Below are 11,922 nucleotides of genomic sequence, written 5' to 3'. Positions count from 1 at the left end.
TCTTGGAGTTGAAATCTCTTGATTATTTCAAATACTGCTGGTAGGTTAAATAAGATGAAAACTAAGAACTGACCATCGGATTTAGCAATGGAAAGTTCATTGATCACCTAGGCAAAGCCAGTATTAATGGAGTGGTGGAGGAAATGACTTAGTGGAGTGGAAGTAAGAGCAGGTTGAGAAGAATTGGAAATAGTGAGTGTAGGTAACTCTTCCAAGGAGTTTTGCTGTCAAGGGCAGGTAAAATAATTGAGTAATAGCAGGGAGGGGAAGTGGGATCAAGAACAGGTTTTCTGGGGCGCCTGGGTGGCTCAGTAGATTAAGCTGCTGCCTTCGGCTCAGGTCATGATCCCAGTGTCCTGGTATCGAGCCCCGCATCGGGCTCTCTGCTCAGCAGGGAGCCTGCTTCCCCTTCTCTCTCTGCCTGACTCTTTGCCTACTTGTGATCTCTCTCTCTCTCTCTGTCAAATAAATAAATAAAAATCTTAAAAAAAAAAAAAGTACAGGTTTTCTTCTTCATCTTCTCCTACTCCCCTCCCCCTCCTCTTCCTCCTCCCCCTCCCCCTCCTTCCCCTTCTCTCTCTCCTGCCCCTCCTCCCCCTCCTCCTTCTCCTCCTCCTTCTTTTTCTTTTTTTGAGAGAGAGACAGAGAGAGAAGGGGGAGGGGGAAAGGCAGAGAGAGAAAATCTTACAGGCTCCTTACCCAGGGTGGAACCCAATGGGGGGCTCAACCTCACTACTCTGATATTGTGACCTGAGCTGAAATTGAGAGTTAGATGCTGAACTGACTGAGCCACCCAGGCGCCCCCCAGTTTTTCTTCTTAATACAAAGATGATGAAAATAAGTCTGCCTACTTATAAGAATGACTCAGGAGAAAACAAAAGTTGATAGTAGGAGAGAATGGAGACAGTCATGTTCTGAGTGAGATGACATGGAAATTTGTGCGCAAGAAAGAAGTCCGGATTTAGTAGGAGTGAAAAAAACGGACCCATCCTAAGAGATACATGTGAATAGGTGCCGGAAGGTGGTGGTGGTGGAGGGCGGTTCTGTGGACTCTTTCCTCTGATGACTTCAATTTTCTTAGTGAACTGAGAAACAATGTCAGCAGCCAAAAATGAGGGTGAAGAAGAGGCGTGGCAGGTTTAAGGGGGAGATTAATGAACATGAAATAATCATCTGAAATTATATGTCTTTTATATGATGGGTAAGTCATTCTAAATGGGCTCAGAATGGGAGGAAGCAGCATTAGTCAGAAAATTGAACAGCTAAAAACTCAAGCATTATTCACCGAGAAAAATACGGGCATGCCTGAACTCACTGCTCTCACAAAACCAAAATTCTGACAGTTATCTTCCATGGCTTAACATCAAGACATTGAGTTACATGTTTGCTGTATTTGACTTTCATTACAGCATTTCACTTTGGGACTGAGAACCATAAACCAATTTCCTTTTAGACTCCTGACATTTTGCTATTAGTTACTGTTTAACAAGAGTCCTATCGGCTATGTGGCACCTCCAGGGAAGGGGTGGGCATGTGTGTTTCTGGCAAGAGAGAAAAATAAATATTTTTAGCTTGTTTCTTCCATTTCCTTTTGTTAATTCTTTCTTTCAACTAGGAAGAAAAGTGTGTTTCTCTGCTTCCTTTTGGTGACAATGTATCAAAAGGAGACCATCCACTTGAGCTGAGATAGCTCCATTTAGTTTTACAGGCCCCTTTGCCATATTAAAATCTGGGTTATCTCCCCTCATGGGGAAAAGAAAAGGAAATTACATTTTCAGGTCTGTTTTAATGTATCCAAAAAGAGAAGGAGCAATTTCATTCTGTTGCTGAAGAACATGAAAGCTTCTCTTCCAGCTGCTACTGTGAAAAAAAAATAGGAAAGGAAGACTGAGCTTTACAGACTTATTTCATTTTGATCACCCAATATGTTTTCAATAAGCTGCACAACTTGATTTTTAAACAAATAATAAAAATTCAATGGCAGGTCCATTGGGCAAAAGTTATGGCTTTAACTTGAAGCAGATGATAAAAAATAACAGATGGAGGGAGAAGGCGTGAAAAGAGTGATTTTATAAAGTAAATCTTGGGCTCAGTATTTTTTAGGACTCTCAGTGCTCTGCCGAGTTAAATATCGACTTCACTCTTCAGTACTCCTATCGCTTGTCTAATGATAGCAAGTGGAGGACGAGCCGGTCATTCAACAATAATCTATTACAGTCCAAAATGGCAGAAAATCCACACTAGGCCTCCAGCAGAATACAACAATGGGAGTAAATGAGTGAAACTGAAGAGAACTCTGAGGAGTAAATTACGTGATTGTGTCACAGGGCCACCTGGCCTATACAAAGTAATCGGCTGCCCACATGGCAACAGTTTGTTAACACAAACATGAAATTGACTATATTTTATATGGAAATTATGTCTTTTCAAGTAGAAGATCAATTTGAGATACCAGTCCTTCCAAAAGGATAATTTATATCATACCTGCCTATAGGAGACTTTCCATGTGGATCACTCCCTGATTACTGGAGAGTTTGAAGTGGCCATTTCTAGACCCAAATGGCCTTTATCTCAGATATTATAACTTACTAGCATCATCAAGCTAGAAACTTCAGGATGAGTGCAGGTAAGGACCAGGGCGCCTGGGTGGCTCAGTCGTTAAGCATCTGCCTTCAGCTCAGATCATGATCCTGGGATCCTGGGTTCAAGCCCCACTTTGAGCTCCCTGCTTGGCGGGAAGCCTGCTTCTCCCTCTCCCACTCCTCCTGCTTCTGTTCCCTCTCTCACTGTGTGTGTCTCTCTGTCAAAAATAAATAAATAAATAAAATCTTTAAAAAAAAAAAAGGAAATATCACCCAAATACTATTGCTTCAACTATAATTTATAATAAGGAACACTCATGTAAATTTTCTAGGATATAGGGCCTTTTTAAATCTTTGGGTGAATTCACTTGCATATTAATATATAGTTTACAACTATTCATTCATCTTCAATTATGTTGTCTTGGTTTTGAGACTTATTCATGGCTTTTAACTTAATCATGTTCCTCAAGGGGAGCACAGAACACTTATTCATCAAAGCTATAAACACGTTTCTTTTCTTGCCATATATACTCTATTTTGTAAAGGGAGGAATAAAATTTGAGAACATTTCAGAAGGCTGGGCACAGCCAATCAGCAGGTGCTGAATGCTTGTGTCTTACACTGTATATATATATATATATATTTTCGTATTGTATTTTGGTAGGAACATATCCAGATTAGTTCTAGAATAAAAGAATGTGAGATCAAAAGGGAGCCCTAGAGAGGGTCTAGGGCCTGAGGCCAACCCACCCTTCTTGTTTTATAAACTCTCTTTTATGAACTCTCCTAGAGAAGTTAAGAGACTCACACAATGTTTTATTAATGTGGGGCATGGCCCCTGTCTTTAATTGGGTGGGACATTTGGGAAGTATCACATGTATGTAAAAGCATAGGCTTGGGGTCAGAGTAAGCCACATTCATATTCTTGCTAAACTGATAGCTAGCTATGTTACCTTGATTAAGTCTCTTAATGTCTCTAAAACCCAGCTTCTGTGTCTTAGGTTGGAGATAATAAATAGCCTACCACATAAGGTCATAATGTGAATTATGTGGGCTAATCAGTATAATAGGTCATCACACACAGAAAATAATAAAATACCCCAGGAAATATATAAATTCATTATGCTAAAATTCCTGATGGTATTGTAAAACATAGTAAATGAAGTCTGCTCTTACTCGCTTAAAAATTAAATCTGAATAGAGTTTGATCAAGAAATACTTCAAACTGTTTAAATTATATTTGTGAATCTCATTAGTTGCACAGGGTATTATATTGAACCTGGGGGCACTTTCTATATAAGACCAAGCCACTTTGAAAGGAGGTCTATGGGAGGTAAAAAGAGGGTGATGCAGGAACTCATCTACAGGGCCGATGAATGAATTATAGATACATATGTATGTAACTGAAAATTTTAAGTAAACTGGCCCTCTTGATTTATCTTTTTTAATTAAATGGAACTGCATGTAATCATATTAAAATCAGGTTTTGGCATCCTCAATGAATAGGTTATCGTTTTAAGCAGAGGCAAATGTAAGAAAAATCCAATATCATACTCATATGCTTGAGAATTTGATGGACCCAGTTGTTGGATTTCAACATGTAAGAACTCTGAACCTGAACATCAAAGATATGTTTTCAAAGTATCGCCAGTGAGATGCCAATAAAGAGTTATGGCCAACTGGCTTTGATGCAACTCCTTTTGGCTGATAGGCACGTTGTATCTGGATCAGAAGGAAAGCCAAGTCCCTGAGGATTCTCTTATCCATAGTATTTAAACAGCAATAGCTCCATTGTTCCGTCTAAGGGGCCCCTTACTCAAGGCCTCCTTGTGAATAATCTAAAACACATCCAGACAGCAATGACCGTTGTTGGAGCAAGCTTTTAAGCAGCGCTTAAAATTCTTCAAAAAAGTACATAGGAGAACTTCTATCTCCATTGCAAGTTGGAGCCCACATGATTCAAATGCTGTATCATTTCAAGTTGTCTGGAAGCAGAAGCCAAGACAGAATTAGATGTTAGAAGGATTTCTTGTAGGAGACCGCTGTGAACAACATGGGGAAAGGGAGCAGAACCGGTGAGGAGAGCATCACACCACGAAGAGTTGGAGCACCTAAAGAGAGGACGAAGGAAAGATGATCCTGTGGGAAGAGCCTCGGACTCAGTGCAGCTCTGAGAGTCCCTCCGTCAGGTGGATGGGGAGCCCCAGGCACAGACTGCCCTTTGGTAGAGTCTGCTTTGGGGCAGAAATGGCCTAGCTCTAGTAGCCAGTCACTGGCTGGGAGCAGCCTAGAGGAGGTGTGGCCTCGGAATGAACATTGTGGCAGATTCGAAGGTGTGGTCACTGGAGACTGTCTGCCAACCCCGGTAGTTGCATACAGAGTTCTCTGGAGGGGCGTCTGGGTGGCTCAAGTCTGGTAAGCATTTGCCTTTGGCTCAGGTTGTGAAATCAGGGTCCTGGGATCAAGTCCTGCATCAGGCTCCCTCCTCATTGGGGAGCCTGTATCTTCCTCTGCCCCTGCCTTGCCCTGTTGTGGTCTCTCTCTCTCTCCCCCTCCTCTCTCTCTCTCTCTTTCTCTCTCTCTCTCTCTCTCTCTCTCACACACACACACACAGTCATTAACATCTTCTGGAAGGGAAATCTGAGCACCACCACAGCTGCCATAGATGCCTTTCTAAGATAATGCCCACAGCGTTCTCTAACTGGGCTTCTTAAAAAGACAAGAGGGTCATTAAGGATGGTTGAAATAATGAAATGCAGTTTACTCTAGATAGTATTACATACAATGAGATACAGACATTCACTGGGGCTCAGAAGCATGGTTTAGGTCATTGCCTTTATTGCATAAGATTAGATTTCCTTCTTGACTCTTTCTGGGCCAGGTCTCCTTCATCCCCTCCATCTGCGTTCCATGCAGTTCTATGTTGAAATGGCTTTTTCCATCAAATAATTGACTCTGTTGCCAATAACACTACAAAAAAGATAAGTTTCCGCTGCACAGGATTCTTATTTCATGATTTCTGACTTTGTCCAACATTTTGATAATTTGATGACTGTTCCTGATTTCAGAAAACTTAAAAAAGATCCTTCTTTGACAATGATCATTATGTGGGAATGAAGATGGCATCTGACAGAGTTCTGTTTCTGAGCTACTTCTGTTTTGCCCAGAGAAGGTAAGGCAGTGGGGCAGGAGTGTGGGTTCTATGTTCTGGTCTTTGAGGGGCAAAATAACTGTGGGGATAGAGTCTGAGAAGAAAGAGACTAGAGTCATTACACTTTGCTTCTAGATAACACGGCTGAACCTCTCGCTGCAACACCCAGAAGTTTTCCTATCAATTCATAACAACTAAATGTAAACGACACCAGCACCACCCCGCACTTTCTGGTCAGCCCAGCCTCCTCTCTGGCATGTCTAGAATTTTTATTAGTAAAAGAATCATCTCAAGCTTCCAACTAAAACCTTTTCATTTGGTGTAGAAATTGTAGGTTAACAAACATCGCACACGAAGCATGCAAGAGAAAAGGTATTGTGTCTGCTTAGACTTCATGAGGGAGTAACACTACAGAGTTTTTCCTTGGTAAATCCTGTGCCTGGATAAATGAACAAAGTACAGATTGCCTTCTGAGCTAAACTTTTTACCGTGATAGCACAATCCAACCGTAACCTAAAATGTGCCAAGGATTCTGACAACTCTTCCATGAGAAAGAACGAGCCACTCCTCCCTGACTTTTGCTGAGAAATTACTCTTCCAAGCACAGGGTTGGGTGCCAGCACTCAGAAGAAAGGAAAGAAATTAATCTCTAGTAGGAGCTGGAATAATGACCAGACTTATTCCTCTTGAGCTCTTCCTTCTTTCAAAGTATATGAACCGGTTGAATCTCTATGAACCCGAGGGAGTCCTTATGGGAATTTTTTTTTTAAGATTATTTATTTATTTATTTATTTGACAGCGATCACAAATAGGCAGAGAGGCAGGCAGGGGCGGGGGAAGCAGGCTCCCTGCTGAGCAGAGAGCCCAACACGATCCCAGGACCCTGAGATCATGACCTGAGCTGAAGGCAGAGGCTTAACCCACTGAGACACCTAGGTGCCCCTTTATGGGAATTTTTAAAAAATATTTTAATTATTTATTTGAAAGACAGAGATCACAAGTAGGCAGAGAGGCAGGCAGAGAGAAAGAGAGGAAGGGAAGCAGGCTCCCCACTGAGCAGAGAGCCTAATGCAGAACTCGATTCCAGGACCCTGAGATCATGACCTGAGCCTAAGGCAGAGGCTTACCCGCTGAGCCACCCAGCTCCCCTCCTCCCCGCCATAGGGATTTTTAACACAACTATCATTCTGTGATTCATTTTTGCTTCAAGGGTATTAGGCCATTTCATGAAAGTTGGTTTAATAACAATGCCAAGTTTTAATGTAAATATTTTTTATTGAAAGAAAATCTCTCTAATCTATTGCTTTGTGTGGTTAATGGAAGCCAGCTTTCATCCTCACTTTGCTTCAAAGGTTTATCCCAATATGTAGACAACACAGCTTGACCACAGTACCTGTTTCTTAAACCAAAGCCTATGTACTACTTTTATCTTTACAAAAATCATTGCCTTTTAAAAAAGTTCATTGCCTTTTAAAAAATTACAGAACTTGTCCTAGCTCATCAAAAAGAAATCTAATAAAACAAAACTATATAAGGCGTGAATTTATGAAACTTTTACATACTCAATGGGAAAAAAATTCACACAGCGCACAGAACAATATGGAATAAAGAGTGAACATTCACCTTTCCCCACTTGTCCATTCCCCTGTTCCTACCCCTAGGGGTAACCAGATTTTTTGTTATGCATTTTTACAGAATTTTGCTCCTACTTTAGGTTTTGGGGTTTTTTTTCCTGCAACTATTTTTATTTAATCGCTGTCAGCAGCCTTTATCAGTGATGACTGGTCTATCTCATTCTTTAGTTGCAAAGTACTCCATTGCATGAACTCTTTATTTAACTGCTCCATATTAAGGAATATTTTGTCATCCAGTTACCTCTATTACATTAAAGATGAAACAAATAGGGATGGGTTAAGGTTAACAAATAGGCAGTGGGTTAAGCCTCTGCCTTCGGCTCAGGTCATGGTCTTGGGGTACTGGGATCAAGCCCCCCATCGGGCTTTCTGTTCAGCAGGTAGCCTGCTTTCCCCTCTCTCTTTCTGCCTGCCTCTCTGCCTGCCTGTGACCTCTGTCTGTCAAATGAATAAATAAAATCTTTAAAGATGAAAGAAATATCATTGTCCAAATGTTTTTGTACTGTGTAAATGTACTGTAGGATGATCCCAGAAGTAAAACTGATGATTCTAGGAACATGTCAAATTTAAATTTTGATACATATTGTCACATTGCCATTTACAAATGTTATTAACCATACAATACCATCATTATATGGGGGTGTTCTCTCCCCATGTGTTTGCTCCCACAACCTTTTTGACATGCTAGTTTCCCATTTAGAAATCTCAGAAAACATTAGCAACTTCAGAGATACATTTCCGAATATGGACATGTGATTTCCTTTATTCCAACTTTCTATGGTGAATGCATACTTGATACACCAGAACCTGAGAGGTGAATTAAGGGAAACTGCCAGTGGAACTGTCAGCCACTAAGAGTAGTTGTTTCCCATTAGGTGGTCCCCAAACTGGTAGGAATTCAAACTGTGGTGGAGAGGCCCAAACTACCTTCAAAGTTTCCATCTTGTAGCTTTTCAAGATTGAGGAGGATGCAGTGAAAATATCACAGGCTTTGAAGTCAGGTAGACCTGACATCAAATCTCTACTCTCATTCTGGTAAATGCTCTGAGCCTTCGTTGCCTCAAATAAAAAGTGGTGGTGCTTTGTCCTATATCATAAGAGTTAATCATGTGGGGCACTTGGGTGGCTCAGTGGGTTAAAGCCTCTGCCTTCGGCTCAGGTCATGATCCCAGGGTTCTGGGATCGAGCCCCGCATCGGGCTCTCTGCTCAGCGGGGAGCCTGCTTCCTCCTCTCTCTCTCTGCCTGCCTCTCTGCCTATTTGTGATTTCTGTCTGTCAAAAAATAAAAATCTTTTTTTTAAAGGTTTCTTTTTTTTTTTTAAGATTTTATTTATTTATTTGACAGAGACAGGTCACTAGTAGGCAGAGAGATAGATAGAGAGAGAGAGAGAGAGAGGAAAGCAGGCTTCCTGCTGAGCAGAAAGCCTGATGTGGGACTCGATCCCAGGACCCTGAGATCATGACCCGAGCTGAAGGCAGTGGCTTAACCCACTGAGCCACCCAGGCACCCCCAAAATAAAAATCTTTAAAAAAAAAAAAAAGAGTTAACCATGTAAGATAATAAATTGCCTCTGATAAGCAAATGGATAAGTATGACCACATAAAAATTAAACTTTTCCACAGAGAAACAATATATCATTTTTTAAAAGTTAAAAGACAAAGAATGCAGAATTATTTTTAACTTGCTTTCATTCAGTAATTTAGCAAAATTTGTGAATTTGTCTATAAATATATACCTCTAAAACTGGAATCTCTGGCCAAAAGGATACATGTATTTAAAGCTTTATAGATATGCCAAATTGTGCTGAAAATAGACTTTATTCTCAGTTGACATTTAACAAGAGTGTCTTTGTCCCCACACCCTGACTAATAATGTATGCTATTAACATGCTCTATCTCTTCCAATCTGATAGACTAAAAATGATTTATTATTTTGATTTACATTTTCTTATCAGTGAATGAATTTGAGCATCTTTTCATATGTTTATAATACTTTATTTTTATTTTTTTGTGAATTCTCTCTTCTTAGCCATCTTTGAAATGATGATTTTACTAATGAGTTATTTTTTTAATAAATGAGTTTTTAAGATCTCCTTTTATGTTAACTAAATTTTTTTCTGTTTATCTGTTGCAAATAATTTTTCATTATATATCCTTTTGTGTTGTTTGATTCTTTTTTTTTTTTTTTTTACCATGGAGTTATGTTTCAAAATTAAAGCAAGGTTCTAGAATATATATGTATATACACATAGTATTATGAGATATTTACATCTAAATCTATGTATAGTCACTTTCTTCTAATGCAAAGTATACACTTTCCATAATAAAGCAATATAGAAAATACAAAACACCCAATTCCTCCCCATTGAATGAAACTATGTTAACTCAATATTATCTTATTGTGATCAGCAGCTTAATTTTGTATGTGTATGGATAGATTAATAAAAATGAATAAATGAACTTAATATTTTACATACAATCTCCTTCAAAATATGGAATTCTTGGGTAAAAACATAAATGAAGCAGATAATTTATTTTAAAAATGTATAAACACTTAATTAGTCCCTATGAAAATATAACTAGCTTCTAGTAAATTAATTTGTTGCTCATCTCAAATAAATATTTGAGTCTTGACAAGACCACTACAAACTAGGCCTTGATCAAAGAAGGGATTTTAAAATTGAAGTTTCATGCTCAGAAAGACAAATTTGGAGCAGAGCAGAATGAGAGAATAGTGGGGAATTTTATCAGAGAAACTTTGATGACCACAAATATTCGGCTGCTGATTCCACCGGTCCTATCATGGACACTTACAATAATTTAAAGTCACTAATATTGTTTATTTCTGCAAACTTATTTTCAGATAGTGATCTCAAGAGGTAAAAAACAGGCTCTAGGTGGTGTTTTGATGGTTTTCAGTTTGAAATCAACATTCATCATGTATAAAATATGTAAATGTGGTTAAATTGTTTATTAACTCTTCTGTGAGTGATAAGCATAAATGAAATCATCAACATATTTCTAGTAAACTTAATAAACCCCCAGATAAGGCAGTAGTTAGGTCAACCTTTTACTTCAAACAATCCCGAGAAAGCTGGGAATTGTAAATAAACCTCAGATATCATACTCATTTTGGTTTTTGTTTATCTGCATGGATTTTGCTTAAACCCTGGAACACAGAGTTCCACAGACTCTTTAAGATTTTTGTGAACTATGAATGCAATTATATTTTTAAATACCAATATTCTCAAATCTAAGATATTAGTAAATTAAAATAACTTTTGAACCAAACTTTCTGTGGTTACTATGAAGTAAACACTTTGTTTCTTAAAATTAAATGTTACCAATGGCTTTGAGTTGAAAAGAAGTTAAAGGTGAATGTGAGATTGCCTCTAATTTCTGGCAGCATTTTCCCATTTGGGTAGCTCCACATAAATTTTCAGGGGGAGAGAAAGTCCCCTGGTCTCATCTTATACAATGTCACCAATATGTCATCCAGTCCTCCACGTCAAATCCATGTAAGGTGTTCTCCAGGAACAACTTCTTGAATGCTTTGGTTTTAGAAGGTGCTCTTCTAAACAATGCTTGGCTTTCCCCGGTGGGCACTGTATATCTTGAAAATATTTTTTTATTTGTTATAATTTTTCTCTTATTTCTTATAGCCACCAGGAAGCCCAGAGTCCATACTGTGGCTGACTTCTGGCAAATGAACAGGACATTATGATACGCTTCCAAAGGCTAACTATCCCTGCCCATTATCTTAATTTTTCCCCTTTTCCTTCCTTGCCCATTTTCTCATTTGCTTTATTTTATTCATCTTCTTGGCTTATATATTTCTCCACAAGCCATCTCAAGTCCTCCTCTAGAAGAAGGGGGCTAGAAAAACATTCAATAGATAAACAAGACAAATGAATGACAAAATAGATAAGAAGACATTCAGACACCTTAAAAAACTGTGACATCATATGTTGGTTTAGAAAATTATCAAAGTCAAGAGAAATAAAATGATTATTATACATCCACTGCTTTGGTTTATCCATGCTTTTTATTATATAAGAAATAACTAGTGACTGTACTTCATATCACATTATATAATGTATGTATTTCTAGAAAGTTTCTTGTGAACCAAATTATATAAAGAAAATTATATATTTAATCTACTAGAGGAAATTTCCATTCAAGCACTTCATAAGACACAGAATTAAATGAATACTCAACTTCTGATTTGGATGAGGTTTTTTTGGTTATGTGGATTCAGGTTCCTTGATTTCAAAGAAAAGTAAAGTGTAAAAGTATAAAGATCCTTGTTCTTTCATGCCTCCCACCTACCTCCCCCTTTCCAAAAATTTTTACTTCCTAGAAGAAACCACAGTTAATAATTTAATGTAATTTCTCCAAATAACTAAAAAAAATCAGATTATTATATAGAGAGTATGGATAAGAATTAAATGGACACTTCCTAAAGAGGAGGTCCAAATGACCAGCATACATGAAAAGATGCTCAGCTTCCTTAGACATCAAGAACATACTCAGAATAAATCAGAATATAGTACTC

This window comes from Mustela nivalis, assembly GCF_964662115.1.
Source record: "Mustela nivalis genome assembly, chromosome: 3".
In the NCBI taxonomy this organism is placed as follows: domain Eukaryota; kingdom Metazoa; phylum Chordata; class Mammalia; order Carnivora; family Mustelidae; genus Mustela; species Mustela nivalis.
This window is presented reverse-complemented; position numbering follows the sequence as displayed.